This window comes from Belonocnema kinseyi, chromosome 2 (assembly GCF_010883055.1).
Source record: "Belonocnema kinseyi isolate 2016_QV_RU_SX_M_011 chromosome 2, B_treatae_v1, whole genome shotgun sequence".
In the NCBI taxonomy this organism is placed as follows: Eukaryota; Metazoa; Arthropoda; class Insecta; order Hymenoptera; family Cynipidae; genus Belonocnema; species Belonocnema kinseyi.
The window spans coordinates 108,124,039-108,139,402 of record NC_046658.1 but is presented as its reverse complement, the minus strand read 5'-3'; the positions used below and the strand labels follow the sequence as shown (position 1 = coordinate 108,139,402).

The window sequence follows — 15,364 nt, the reverse complement described above, 5'->3', positions numbered from 1 at the left end:
TATACGTATATGTAATGGGAGTGTGGGAATCACAGCTCACCGCTATATTAAATATAATGCCTGTTGATAGCTAACCGGTAGCAATGTCGACATGCGCTGATAATTCCGATCACATTTTCTCTTTATTTCCAGGTTGAAAGAAGTACAATGAGACAGGAAACTAGCATCGAGGATTTGCGATTCTGCCCAGTCCAGTATAAGACTGAGTATAAGCAAGACTTGAAGGTGCAATCACGTGGCTGATAAAACAAGACTCTCACTACTGCCGTGTCTCGCCCGGGAGGCAATAAACCTTTTTCCACTTGGAGCGATTGAAGTTTCTTTTCGCTCGTCTAACATCTACCTTACCGATAATGTGGACTCCTTTTCTTCTATTCTTATTATCTCTTACCTTTTCCATCGCAAAAAAAGAACCGAACTGACCAGTATCTTAGTAAATAAAATTTGCACAATGCTTCTTAGCCTCTGCTCTGCCTCAATCTACGCTTCTATCAATCACGTACCATCCTTTTTTCATTTCCGTCTTACTTTTTACAGAATTTGTTTGCGGGTCGGCCACTGGAGCGAGAAACCGGGAATTTAGGACCGGGAAAAAAACGGCAAATGACTATAATTTTTTTAGATTTACAATAGAAAGCTGCTGAACACGAATGTGTTGTTCAATTTTTATTTCCGCTCGATTTGTTAAAAATTCAAATATTGTATAAAAATCCAGCTTCTTGAGTTGAAAGTATAACTATTTAGTTAGAAATTTAAATTTTTTGTTAAAAATTCGCCTTTTTTTATTAAAAGTTCAACTATTTTTTGCTCATGCAAGTGGTTGGTTAAAAATGATTTTATTTCTTAAATTAAACTATTTGGTTAAAAATGAAGCTTTTTGTTAAAAATTCAACTGTATCTTGAAAAAATCTTCTTTTTGACGTTAAAATATAACTGTTTAGTTAACTAATTAAAAATTTGGTTGAAAATGTTATCTCATTTGATTGAAAGTTCAAGTAATTGTTTGTGAATGCAACTGTTTGGTTCCTTGATTTAATTCAACTATTTTGTTGAGAATGATCTTTTTTTTTAAAAATTCAATTGTTTTCTGAACAATTCATCTTTCTATGTTTCAAATGATGTTTTTGTTGGAAATTTACCTTTTCAGGTCGATGATTCAACTGCCTTCTAAAAATTTTTCCTTTTTGGCTTGAAAATTAAGATATTTGGTTTAAAAAGTTCAATTTTTTGGTTTAAAAATGCGACCATCTAGTTTAAAATTGAAGCTTTTTCTTGGAAATTCAATACATTTCGAATTGAAATCTGAGGAATGAATGAATTCCAGAATAAATTAAATATAGTAAATATCTATATATAAATTTTATTTAAAGGATTTATTCCCCTATTTTCGTGAAAAATCCCTCTTATTTTCCTGCTTTGAGAGAATTTTGGGTTGTAAAGTATGTAGTTGACAAAAACTATTTGTATTCGTATGCTCAAGAAAAAAAATTTAAAACTGAGAATTTTGTTCATTTTTTAATTTAAAAAGCTGAAAATTCAGAAGAGTTCAATTAGTTTTTATTACATCAATTAAAAAAAATATATTTAGCTTTATCGGCTTAAAATTTTTAATTTCAGTGACCGGGAAAAGTTTTTGCGAACCGGGAAATAACCGGGAATTTTTTCCGGCTGAACCCAGAAGAGATTTAGAAACCTTCTGGTAAATTTGAAAAGCCGGAAGGCGTACAACGAAGTTTATAGCGAATTAGAGTGGTCTTATACCTTAGGGACAAAAAATAACTCGTGAGAATTCGCTTTGCAATGGAATTTGGGACATTTCCTTATTATGCCTCTGTTCATGAATGTCTCGCGCTTAAAGGGAAATTACGTGGAATTTACGAGAATTTTACACCTTTCATAACTCTGGTCAATCCTGCGTTTTGTTTCGATGCAGCAGTATCGTTTAAGATATTTAAAGTGTGTTTACTTTTTATTACTTTTTTATTGATCTTTTTATGATTTGCGTACTTTATTTTGATGAAATCATGGAAATGGATATTAGAAGTATTTTACTCTGAGTAACTTTAGTTTTTAAGTTTAAGAAAAAAAAAATTTAAGACATTTAAATTACACCAAAATCCAAATTAAAAATCCCATTTAACGTCCAATAATCAAATTGATGCAAAATCCTGTTAAATAAAACAAGAATCCAACGACCAAATTTAGACCACAACGAAGAAACAAAAACCAAAAATACTATTGTAATCTAAAAAAAAAAAAAAAAACAAAAACAAATAAAATATTCGGACAAAAATAAAAAAGAGGAAAGAAAAATGAGATGGCAGTCAACCACATCCCCTTCCTTCTCTTTTTCCTTCTTTCGTCTTTTTTATTTTTATTATCATCAAATTACAATAGAATAAAAATAAAACATAAATAAATAAAATTGCATTACCAACGTTTCGTTACTTGTACAGTACGGAAACGTTGGTAATGCAATTTTATTTATTTATGTTTTATTTTTATTTTATTGTAATTTGATGATAATAAAAATAAAAAAGATGAAAGAAGAAAAAAGAGAAGGAAGGGGATATGGTTGGCTGCCTTCTCATTTTTCTTTCCTCTTCTTTATTTTTGTCTGAAAATTTTATTTGTTTTTTTTTCAGATTATAATAGTATTTTTGCTTTTTGTTTATTCGTTGTGGTCTAAATTTGATCGTTGGATTCTTGTTTTATTTAACAGGATTTTGCATCAATTTTTAAGTTTAGTTGCAGCGGCATACCTGGGGGTCGTGTATAAATTACATAAAGTTTTTTTTTTCAAATGTTGAACGAAGTTTATAATAAGATATGCATAATCACAAATTTATTAATATTTAATACAAAATTTAATTTAATTACTTAAATAAGAAATTACGCAAGACTATTTCTTAGGTAGGAGGATCCGTAAAATCTTACCATCTAAAATGTTGAATTTCTAATGCAAAGAAACGAGATTTCTCCAAAGCAGTTGAATTTTCAACTACTAGATTAATTTTGTACTAAAAAAATCGGAATTCTCATAAAAATAAGTCATTTTTCAACGAAATAGTTGAATTTTGTAAACTAAAAAAAGAAATCAATTACGAACAAAAAAAAAGGAATAGTTAAATTTTCATTTGAAAAAATTATTTGTAACAAAAAAACTAGGTTTCTACAAAAAAATTAATTTTCAACAGAATATTTGCACTTTTAACCAAACAGTTATGAATTTTTAAACAAAATAATAATTGTGTAAGAAAGCAGTATAGTACTAATTTATACTTTAATCGAAAAAGATTGTTATTTTAATTAAAAAAGAGTTGAATTTAACCAAAAATTATGAATTATCGAGAAAATACTTGACTTATTATCAATTAAAACAGATTAATTTCAAACACAGCAGAGGTATTTTGAATAAAAAAATTATTTTCTACGAAAAAGACGCATTTTCAAAAAAAAAAAAAAAAAAAATTTCTACAAAAAAGATCAATTTTTCTGTGAAATTATTGAATTTTCTACCAATTTGTTGATATTGCAAGACCAAAAGACGACATTCTGCAAAACAATTGTATTTTCAATCCAATATTTATCCAAATACTTACATTTCAAGTTTAAAAATATATTTTTCGGCATTGCTTGAAATATATTTCGACGAAAAAAATGTTTTCTTACTTTTTTCTGGTCGAGGTTATTTATTTCCAAAAACTTTACCCAAAACAAAGTTGAAACAGATTTTTTTTTCGATACACAAAAAATTAAAAATTTCAAATTTGAAAAATTTGAATCAACTGGCCCAATGGTGAGAATAAACGAATTTCGTAGTGCCACAAAGAAACTTTTCAGCGCTATAGCCAAAGAATTTAATTATTTCGAGTTTTTCAGCTCAGCCTACTGAATACCTACTTGAAGAAAGGAAAAAAATCGGCACTGTATAAAACAGTCAAGATTTTACTAAAAAAAATTCACCTATAAAAGTTTTTCATATTGAGGAGGAAAAAAGTTCTGAAGTATAATGGAACTCGCGGATAAATAGATACTTTACCAATAATAATTCTGAAGAATTCAAACTTGTTTTGATGTAAATCTCCTCGAGTCTTTTGCCCAGAGTATTTTATTCTCCTTTCCCTTTAGAGCACTTTTAAGGCCTCACCATCATTATCGCATAGTAGACCAAGAATAACGGTCTCGAGCTCAAGAAGCGACTACAATAACTTTTAAAAAGAAGTTTCTCCGGGCCTTTTCCTATGGGACATGGTCGAGCGTGACAGGGGAGGACTTCATAAGAGTATAAATTTTCCGGATTACGTCGCAGACGCCAACCGGAGCTTTTAAATAAATACGAGGAGGCAGTATTTCGTTCCTTGAGGAGAAAATTTATCCAACCGGAACTCTCAGCGACTAAAGGTCGGATATAAGTTCCAGAACCTATTATATCCTTTTGCGGACCTTTCACGTCTCAGAATTTCAGCATTTTCAGAACCTTTGACTTTTTCCTCGTTTCCGTATTCTATAAACTGCGAAAAAGTCCGAGCAAACTAGAGTTTCTGCGAATCTCTTGTGAAATTCGTTCAAAACTTTTCAATGGATTGGGTCAACAAAAGGTCCTTTTTGAGCTATTAATTTTTTTTGCCACTTCTAGTGGAGGGTGTGTTCTCACATCACTGTTAGAGATTTCTGTAGAAATTTTCACAGAGGCGTCCCTAAAGCTTTATGAAGTTATCGTTGCTAACATTTTTGTTTCTGTTTAGCAACAATTAAAAACGGTTTCTGTATGAAGCATAATAAACTCTATTGTTTAGATTTTGATCAGAAATTCATCTTTTTTTATTAAATATTTTATTTATTTAAAAAAAAATTAAATTATTTTGTTAAAGATGCAACCAATCTTTTAAAAAAGTCGTCTTCAAATATTTTGTTATAAGGTCATAATTTCTTATCGATAAATCAACTTTTTTGTTATACATTCGTCTTCTTGGATAGAAAATTCGCCCTTTTGGATAAAAAATTGATCTTTAGGTAGAAAATTGATCTTTTCTGGTTGAAGGTAAATTCTTTTGAATTGAAAAATCAACTATCATATTTTTGGTCCTTAATTTATTTATTTTGTTTACAAATTATACTATTTTTTGTAAATTAATCTTTTTTGTTAATCAGTCTTTTTTTGTAGAAACTTAAACTGTTTTGGATAGAAAATTGATCCTTGTGAGTTGAAAATTTATCTTCTTTGGTAGAAAAGTTACGCTTTTTGGTTGAAAATCAACTTTTCACTTGAAAATTCAACCTTTTTGGTGGAAATTAAAATTTCGAATGGTTGAAAGTTTAACTGTTTTGTTGAAAATTTGTCTTTTTAGTATGAAAATTCATCTCTTTTTGTCCAAATTTTGTCTTTTTGGTTAACAATGTAAGTTTCGGGTTAAAAATTATTCTGTCTCGGTTAAAAATTCATTTTTTAAAATAAAAATTCAACTTTTTTGTACAAATTTTATCTTTTCGGCTCGAGAGTTCAATAATTTGGTAAAAAATTCAATTATTTGGTCTAAAGTTGAACTGCTTCATTAAAACTTAATTTTTTTAGTTGAAGATTCATAATTTTAGTTTCAATTAAATTTTTTGGTTAAAACTGAACTATTTTGTTGGTAATTCGTCCTTTTTGTTGAAAATTAATTTTTTCAATTGAAAATTTAACTACATATTCCATTTTTGATTGAAAGCATATCTTTTTAGATAAAAATTTAACTATTTATTTAATAATTAATGTGTTTTATTAAAAATTTCCTCTTCATTAAAAAAAATAATCATCTTGGTTGAAAATTAATATTTTTGCTAGAAAAATCTTTTTTGTTGTTAAAAATGCAACTCTTTGGTTAGAAACTGAAATACTCTGTTACATTTTTTTGTATATTCTTAAATTTTTAATTTAAAATTTAACTTTTCAGTTGAAAATTAAACTTTGAAGTTGAAGATTGAGCTGTTTGGTTCAAAATTAATCTGTTTTAATTGACCATTCAAGTATTTTCTCGATAATTCATCATTTTTGGTTAAATTTAACTATTTTTGATTTGAAATAAAAATCTTCTTCTGTTAATTATTAATTATTACTAATATTTTCTTAAAAATGTATTCCTTTGGTTAGAGATTCATAATTTTAGTTAAAAATTTGGTTGAAAATTGAACTAATTTGTTGACATTTTTTTGTTTTTTTGTTGATACTTCATCATTATACCTGTTTAGTCAAAAGCGCAGCCATTTGGTTGAAAATAAATGTTTTTGTAGAAACTTGTTTTTTTATATTACAAATTATTTTATTTTTTTAGGAAAATGTAACTGTTACATTTTTGTGAAATATGTATCTTTTCTAGTTTAAAAATCCAACTATTTGGTTTAACTTCAGTGATCGAACGAGAAGCCTCAAACATCCAAGTGTCCAAGCAGACTTACGAAAACAAAGTTTTTACAAAGATAAGGTTTTATGACTTTCCCATTTTAAATCTTTCAAATCTGTATCATTTAAGATTGATTATATTTTTAAGTTAAAAAAGGAATTAAGTTCAATGTTTAGTTTAATAAATATTTTTAACCCCTAATTCCTAAAATGATCAGTTTTAAATTTACATTAGTACAATATTGTAGGCTACTATTATTTCATAGGTGAAAATTGTAAACTTTCACTTCTTTTTCAAAATCGAAAGTTTTAAATTTAGGGCAATATAAATTTGAAAAATTCAAAAATAAATTTTGATAATTGTATACATAAAAATAGGAACCACGGTTATAATAACTACGATAAATTGTTTATCCAAATATTGATTAGTTCATTTTAATTGACATTTGTGACTGATTAAGACTCTCAACTTACTTTTAAACTATTTACATGGACAGAACGATTTTTTACTTTATATTTGTGGTACTAGGATATCGTTTAATTTGTTTATCCTAATTGTTCATAAAAATGTAAATGGTTCAGGAATATTTGCAGCGAATCAGACGATTAAGGAAAAACTAAATATGAAAAAAAACGTCAAATTAAAATACTTTGCCGCTAAAACTGTTTAAGATAATGATTATAATCATTGTCTTAAATATTTTTTGTGGCAAAGTATTTTAATTTAACGTTTTTCTGTATAAAGTTTTCCTTTAGTCGTCTGATTCACTACAAATATTTCTGAAAAATTTACATTGAACAATTAATTAAAAACTTAATCATAATTATTGTTAAGTTTTTCATTAATTTTGTGCTTAAATATCGTTGCCATATTAATGCGAAGCATTTTTAGCAAAATGCCTTTTTTTTACTGGTAACTCTATTTTTGTTAATTTTTTCATCAAATTAGTTTATAACCATTAAATTGGTTGAATAATAAAGTTGAATTAGGACGATATAAAGTTGAGATAATCAGTTATTAAAGTGTAAACAGTTTGTTTTTAAAAACTCCCTCTTTTAAAAAAGAAAATTTTAATGGTAAACAATTTTTTTTAATTGTGAAATAATTCTCTGATTAATATTAAGCTATCAGATTATAATTTTTTTAAATTATACATGAACTATTTCTTATATAATTATATGGGAAAAAACTTTTAGCATCTTAATTTAAGGAGAACCGATAAAAAAAATGTTGGAAGCGGTAACAACAAAATTATCGTCATTAACAATAAAATTTTTAGGAAAACTTTAAATGATTTAGGTTTTATTTTTAAAGATTTATTGTCTGAATATTTCGAACAATTTACTCAAATATCAAAAAGAATTTTGGAAGATTTTGAGGCAATTTTTTTTAATTTTTAAGGATTTAAAAAAAAATGTTGTAAAAATTCGTATTATTTTTAAAGATATTTAAATGGTTTAAAAACATTTCATTAATAATTAAAGATTTTATTTATTTTATTTTTAGGGGTTTTGAAGGCTACAGTATTAAAAAAAATGTCTAGATTCCAGGGAAAATTTAAAACAAGTTTTTAGTTTGAAAAATTTATTACAAGAGAACATTTAAAAAGATTTCAACAGATTTCCAAAATTGTCAAAAAAAGAATCTGGAAGATTTTACAACTTTTATAATTTGGAGATTTTTTTAAAAAGTTATAGAAGAAATTTATATTATTTTGACAGATATTTAGATGTTTTCAAGATTCGTAAAAAATATTAATCTTGAGAAGATTAACAAAATTTTTTTAACAAAATTTAATTTTCTGAAGATTTCGAACAAAATAAAAGCTTTTTAAGAATTTTATAGGAAATTATTATAGGAAAAATTCAAGTAATTTCAAAAGATATTTAGATATATTGGAAGTTTCGAAAAGATTTATAATATTTTGAAGGAATTAATTTCAAATCGGGCAGACGATGCATGCTCCTGTCACACATATTTGTGCACATGTATTTCACTGATCAGATGAAAAATTGGTTTTCACTTAGTTATAAATATTAGCATCTTTAAAGAATGTTATTCTTTAAATTTTCTTACTTACTTATTTTTACTTTAGAATTTTTTGTTCACTTTCGAAATCAGAAAATCTTGAAACTCAATTTTCTCAAAAAGCAATTGTTTTATTTTTTAAATTTATATTTATACAGTTCTGATATGGCTCCGCGTGATTTGTGGTTATTTCCTAAATTGAAAACGAAAAATGAAAATGGAAATCGATTTCAAGACGTAGAAGAAATGAAACCGAATGCGACTAAGCGCTGTTAGCTAATCCGAAAAGTGACTTGAGAGAGAGATTTCGAATGTGGAAGAATCGCTGGGAAAAAGTTCTGGTTTCGAAAGAAGAATATTTTAAAGAAAATATCGTCATTGACTAGAATTAACTCTTACTCCTGGTACACCACAAGGTCGGATAACTTCCGGACACACCTTGTAAATGTGGAAATTTGGTCTTTTTATTAATTGATGTTTATAGCTGTATCAACTGCCAGGGTCATTAGGGACTTTACTATAGGGCTAATTATAAACTTTTTGAATATTACATTTTTTTTCTGAAAAAAGATCTCCTTCGCTCCGCTGAAAATCGAACCACAGAAATTCCGATTGTCGATCGGGGGCTTTTTCCTTAAGTTACGAGAGACCGAAAGAAGAATCCTTATTCAGAAATACACGCATTATTTTGCCAGGTTTTATAAGTCTAATTTTTGAAGAAATGTGTATTATCTTCAGAGAATAACAGAAATTCTTAACCGTTTTTCAGACTAGATGGAGTTTAGAATCAAAATTCTGTTATTCTCTGATGATAATACACATTCCATGAATAATTATGAACTGGAGGGAATCTGTGGGGTAGTATACCATGGATCAGAAGCGAAACTTTCTGAAAAACACATCCAGCCTTGCTTTCCTGCTTTGGGAATCGAACCCACGCCAGCGTGGCTGCCAAGGATGCAGTGTTGGAACATAAGGTAATTGCAATACCATCTGAGTCGCGATGACTCCCAAAAGTGAAAAATATTGTGTTTGAAACCAAAGACTTAACATTGATCCAAGCGAGTCTACTGTCCCCGAAACATAAAAAATCGGTCCTAATTTTTATTATTACATGCTTCTTGTGCATGGTGAGTGCATTAGGATGATAGGCTCTCTCTATTATTGAGGGAATAACTAGCCATGTATAATTTGCTGATGCGTTTTAAGTAAATTGTTACAACCTCAACTCGGCTCTGTGTATCCCCTGGGCAGGCAAGTTAGCTCTCGCTAATAAACCCATGGGACACGACCTGGCACTTCACTTCGTACCGCCTGCTAATTAAATTATTCCAAAACTCTACTGTAGAGAGTAGAAGCATGTAGTATGGTATGCAGGTATATAAAGAAGACCCTAGTAAGTTAGATACCACCCACGCTTCAGAGAATTCAAGACAGTTCAGCAGAAGGCCTTTCTCAAAATTATTAGAACCTATTGACTTGGGCCCCAGTTTATTTATTTCTATACATATAGCGATTTTACTGTGAATGAAATGGATTAAACTGATTAAAGTCATATGCATGTACGTTAGGGTGCCTCCAGAAATCCTTTTGTTTTTTTGGATTTTCTAAAACCCTAAATCTGAAATTTCTTTCTTTTGATAAGAAAATGATTCCCTTTTTTTTAGATGTAAGAAAAATATATTTATAGGTCCCTATGAAGTGTTCTATGCCGAATATTCAAACAATTATTATTTAATTCTAGGATAAGTATGAATAATAAAATTTTTTCAAATAGTAGAAATTATTGTCAGTAAGATACGTAATATTTCCTGGAGTTTTATAATTATCGAAAAATTTTTACGGATGAATTCGACCCTTTAATCACAAATTTATTATAAAATCGCCACAGAAAGGTTGCCAATAACCACCTTAATTTTTCTGAATCAAAAAAATTTTAGTAACACATGGCATCTTATAAAATTATTCACTGTATTGCACAAGACAGGGTCATTTAAATTGTAGAAATTAAAATGCGAAAACATTGTAAGCTCGAAAATTCGACATAAGAATGTTTTTGTTCATTCAAAAAATCTTCCAATAGATGGAGTATTTGGTTAATTCAGACAAACAATTTTATTGGGTCAATCTAATGTTTTCTGGAGTCAACCAAAATTTGTTTGACTTGACCAAATTTTCATGTATATACAAGATAAATTTTTCTCTTGGTTTAAGCAATTTTTTTGAATGAATGATAGTTTCAAGTGATTTTGTTTAATCCTTGCAACTTATTTCAATTTAAAAAATCAGTTGCGAAATGTTTTCTTTTATATCAGTCATCAAGGTTGACATATGACACGTAGTTTAGAAAATTTTTTTCCGGATTGAATTTTCACCTTCGTTTCGTTTTTTGGATTTTGAAAGCTTAAAAATGTGCTTTCTATTAGTTAGAAAATTTTGGACATTTTTTATATAGTTATTACTAATAAACGCTAATTTAAAATTGAAAATTAAATGAGTGGATAATCAAAAGAAACATGTTCTCATTCTGATTTTTCGCAAAAATTTTTTTTCATGATTTACGAATTTTTGAATATTTAGATTTTTGATTTTTTTTTCACCGATTTTGGAACATTTTAAACTTCAATAAAATGTTTTTTATGTGACCCTCCCCCACACCTAAACAGAAGCTATTGTCCAATGGAGCAAAGGATTTGAAATCAAAAAATTTGTATGGGTAGGCAAATTACTCGGGGTTTTAAAATTCAATCTCAAAAAATTGAAAAACGAATCGGACTAATAGACTGTAGGTGAAATTTTTTTCTGAAAAAGCAAGCTAAGAGTGACAATTCCAGACAAAAAAGTAATGTGTAGGTTTTTTTGTATTTTTTTTTTCATTTATTTGATTGCTGCGATTCTAATATTAAATTCAGTAATTAATAATTAATTTATGAATTAATTTAGTTGGATATATATATAAAACTTACCTCTTTTGTTTTAAAATCGTGCTATTTGGTTAAAGATTGAACTAATTTGCTAAACCTTGGCTCTTTTTAGTTGCGAATTAATTTTCTTGCTTGAAAATTTGATTAATTTATTTTTGGCTGAAAATTGATTATTTATTATTTATTTAATTTTATTATTTAATTTATTTAATATATTTATTTATAATATACGAACATTTTAAACAAAAGTAGAAACATAACATTTATTATAAAGAAGATAATAAAGAAAATATAAATAATCAGATCTTCGTCGATAACAAATTATGAAAATATAAAAAAAGAATAAATCTTTTAATGAGTTTGATTAAAACAAAAAAGTCGAAAGTAACAAAAGTAGTCATTAAGGTTAAATAACAACAATGCGTGTGTTGTCAATAAATTATGATAATAAATAAATAAGATCCTAAACTATAATAAATGATCATAGCGTAAAAAAGAGAGAATCTTTCCATGAAATAGATTAAAACAAAGGAAAGTTAACAATAATAAGTGAAGTCAGTAAGGCTGAGTAAAACAAAATGACAGTGACGAGCAAATACATTATATATATAAAAAAAGAGGATGGAAATGAGATTATTTTTGAAACATCATTTCATTCGTTTTCAAGAAGGATTGAAAGACAATATAAAATCTAAGATAAAAAGTTAAAATAAAATTAATAGCAATAACAAGTGCAGTCAATAAATCGGAACAGTGATAAAGCAAATAAATAGTGCATGAACAAGTTTACTTTAGAACACGATTTGAGAAATGAGTGAAGGAGAGACACTTGAAATTCCGTGTTGGTATTAAAAATAAATATGGATTTAGTCTTATGATTGCGAAAATGGAAATGTTAGAAGTCCAAAGAAAATCAGCAAACTTTATCAATGTGTATTTGTTAAGATACACATTGATGGTTGAAAAACAACATTTTGGATTTTCATGTTAGCTAAAGTTAACATCAAAATACCTGTGTAAAAGAGAATATATAGAGAAAGTTAGAAAAACACAAAAATAATATGAAAACTGATGATTATTTTATTGGGTTATATTAGAAAATTTAAGCATCATGAATTTAAGCACAATTAATGTCTTACCAACACATTTTTCAGTTACTAGACATCTTCATTAAACTGGAAAGTCCCACATTTGTTCTCAAATATAAATGAGAAACAAATTTTTATTGAAAAAACATTGTAAAAACGAAAAACTAAAAAAAAAGCGGAAAACGTCATCCTTGGACGCCATGACACAACACGTGTTCACAAAGTCATCATTAGTAGGAAATACTTCAAGTGTTCATGAAGACATCAAAATAAAACTCTTTATTTGAAAAAGGGAAAAAGATGAAAGGAGATGCGTTAAGATATGCAGATTTAAAATAAAAAGCGAAAATAAGTTATAAGAAGAAAAAAAAAAGTTGCATAGAGAACTGTAAAAGTTAGGAAGTTTAAAATTTTCAAATCTAAGATTAACAGAGTTTTTTTCCTTTTTAACAAAATAAGATTCTATAGTTAAACGCTTACTAAGATTTTTCTCAATAGCCAAAATGTTTGGATGTTCAAACTCAAAATCATGTCCAGTTTCAATTCGGTGTCTTTCAAGCGCAGTGATATTATCTGGATTATAATTTCGGCGAATATGTTATCTAATTCTATAGTGTAGAGGTCTGCTAGTGTGGCCAACAAAACAACAATCGCAATTCGAGCAATTAAATTTGTAAGCAATATCTCTTTTTTTGAAAAATGTCTAATTTGTGTTTAGGAGACGGAAAACGATTTGAGTTGGATTTTACTGATCTGAAAATTACTGTTATGTTATTCTGTCTTAAAACAGTTGCAAGTTTATCAGTTATTCCTGAGATGTATGGAACTATGGTGACATTTTTAAAGTTCTTATGTTCTTTTTCTCTGAGTTGATTATAAATATTATTAACTATATAATATTATTAACTTATTATGGGATAGCCATGTGGAATTAAAGTTGCTTGTATTAGTTTAATATTCTACGTTCTAAATTTAATGAAGACAATTTAATAGCTCTATCTATGAGTCCGAAAATCATTCCTTTCTTTTGTGACCAAGGATGTTGTGATAAGAAATGTATATACCTTCCAGACCTTGTGGGTTTGTGGTACCAATTAGTGAGAAGAGATTCATTATGGGTTCTAGTGACAGAAACGTCTAAAAAATTTAACGTAAAGTTATTTTCCTTTCCAAAGGTGAATTTAAGGTTAGAGTCAAATGAGTTGAAAATTTCTAAAACTTCGAGTAATTTTGATTTAGGAATTATCATAAAAATATCAACAACGTATCTCTTATACAAAGGTATTTCAAAATTTAAAGTTGAGAGACAATTAATTTCTAGAGCATTCATGACAATGTCCTCTATCACAGGAGAAAGAGGAGATCCCATGGCTACTCCTTCCAATCGTTTATAATTTTTGTTATTGAATTTAAAATATGTAGATCTTAAGCAAAACTCAACTGCATTTAAAAATTCATCTCTTCGTATTAAAGTGTATGGAGCTATTTCATCCCATTTGTGTTTGATAATTTGTAGAGCTAGGTTTACTGGAAATGAAATAAATAAGCTGACCACGTCTAGAGATATAAGAGAATGTTGTTTAGGCATTTTGAAATTTTTAATGTAATTGACGAACTGCCAGCTATCTTTTACAATGTAGTTAGATTTTTCCATTAAAACTTCTAAAATGTTGGCGAGAAATTTAGCTAATTTAGAAGTTGGACTGTTGATGGTAGAAATTTTTATTCTAATTATAATATTATTCTAAGAATAATTATTCTAATTATTATTCTTATTATTTTAATGATAAAAACCAAAAAGTACGATATTAAGTGCAGAATGATTTCCTAATATTAAATGCTTTTTCCACATCTTAATTTAAAAAATTGATGGTCTGTAGGTAATTCGCAATCTTTATTGACAGATTAAAAAACTAGAAACAGCCACTAAAAGTTACATATCTCGTGACTACATAAAAGGAGAATAATTTCTCACTTTCTAATTTTGAATAAATTATTTTATAGGTCTATAAATTTCTTCTTATTTGTACAAGAGCATTCTCAAAAATATGCAAATCTGACTTTTAAGAATCGAATGATTTGTGACTCTATTCCAAGGTGTTTGATTTAGTATTCAGAAGAGGTTTGAAGTGGAGTTTGGATTACTCCACTTTGATCAGTGTGTTGAAGAAAAAATTCTCCCGATTCTGAGAGGTAGATAAAATTAAAACAGGCAGGAAGAGTCGAAAGTAATTCCGTACGTGACATGATTTTCCCAGACCAGATTTCCCTTCGTTTCCTCTATAGGTCTGCCACTCTTGAACGTCATATCCAGATATCCTGACAGAGACGAAGGTCGATGGGTGAAAAATGACTGATAAGACATGGCACGAAATGACCCGCGAGAGAAGCAATAACAAATGGCTTGCAAGATAGCGTTTGTAGCCAAGCATTAAAGCCCATTAAAGCCAATTTCTGTAAACGTCTACCGACAAGAAAAATGAGCAAAGGAAAATTATATTTTTCAAATTCTTAAACAAAAAAAGTAGTCAAAGTAGGCCGCCCCGCGCTCCAAGGAAAAAAAGAAGTTCTTAGCCTATTCAGCTGCTAAGTAAGTAGTTTCAAGCTCCCCTTCAATATTTTCCTTCCCCTACGTTTTTCCCCTTCCCCGTATTCTTCTTCCACTACTTCCCCCTCTCTTCTACTTCCCCCTATCTTCCACTTTCCCCTCTCATGTCATACCTAGCTAACACTCTCCTTTTTCTACCAACCCTTTCCTACTACCCTCCTTAATTTCCCCTCACCTCACTCACCTAAATTCCTCTAGTTTTCCCTTTCTTTATTTCTAATCACTTTCCTTATATCCCCTCCCTACAACCCCTCCTCACATTTACCCCTCACTTTCCCTCTTATCATTTACCTTACATCAACACCTCAATTCCTCTACTTTCCCAACTTTAAT

At 28.4% G+C, this 15,364-nt stretch overlaps 1 protein-coding gene and 1 long non-coding RNA gene across 4 annotated transcripts in view; one reads left to right on the top strand and one right to left on the bottom strand.

Annotated features, from left to right (window-relative positions):
* Positions 1-416, top strand: part of LOC117168524 — an 87,294-nt gene extending 86,878 nt beyond the window's left edge. The window contains exon 3 of the long non-coding RNA XR_004466501.1: positions 133-416. This is a non-coding gene — a long non-coding RNA (uncharacterized LOC117168524). The remainder of the gene's footprint in view (positions 1-132) is intronic.
* LOC117168509 (protein sprint) overlaps positions 1-15,364 on the bottom strand; it is a 353,946-nt gene that overhangs the window by 115,664 nt on the left and 222,918 nt on the right. The gene's annotated exons all lie outside the window — the stretch shown is intronic.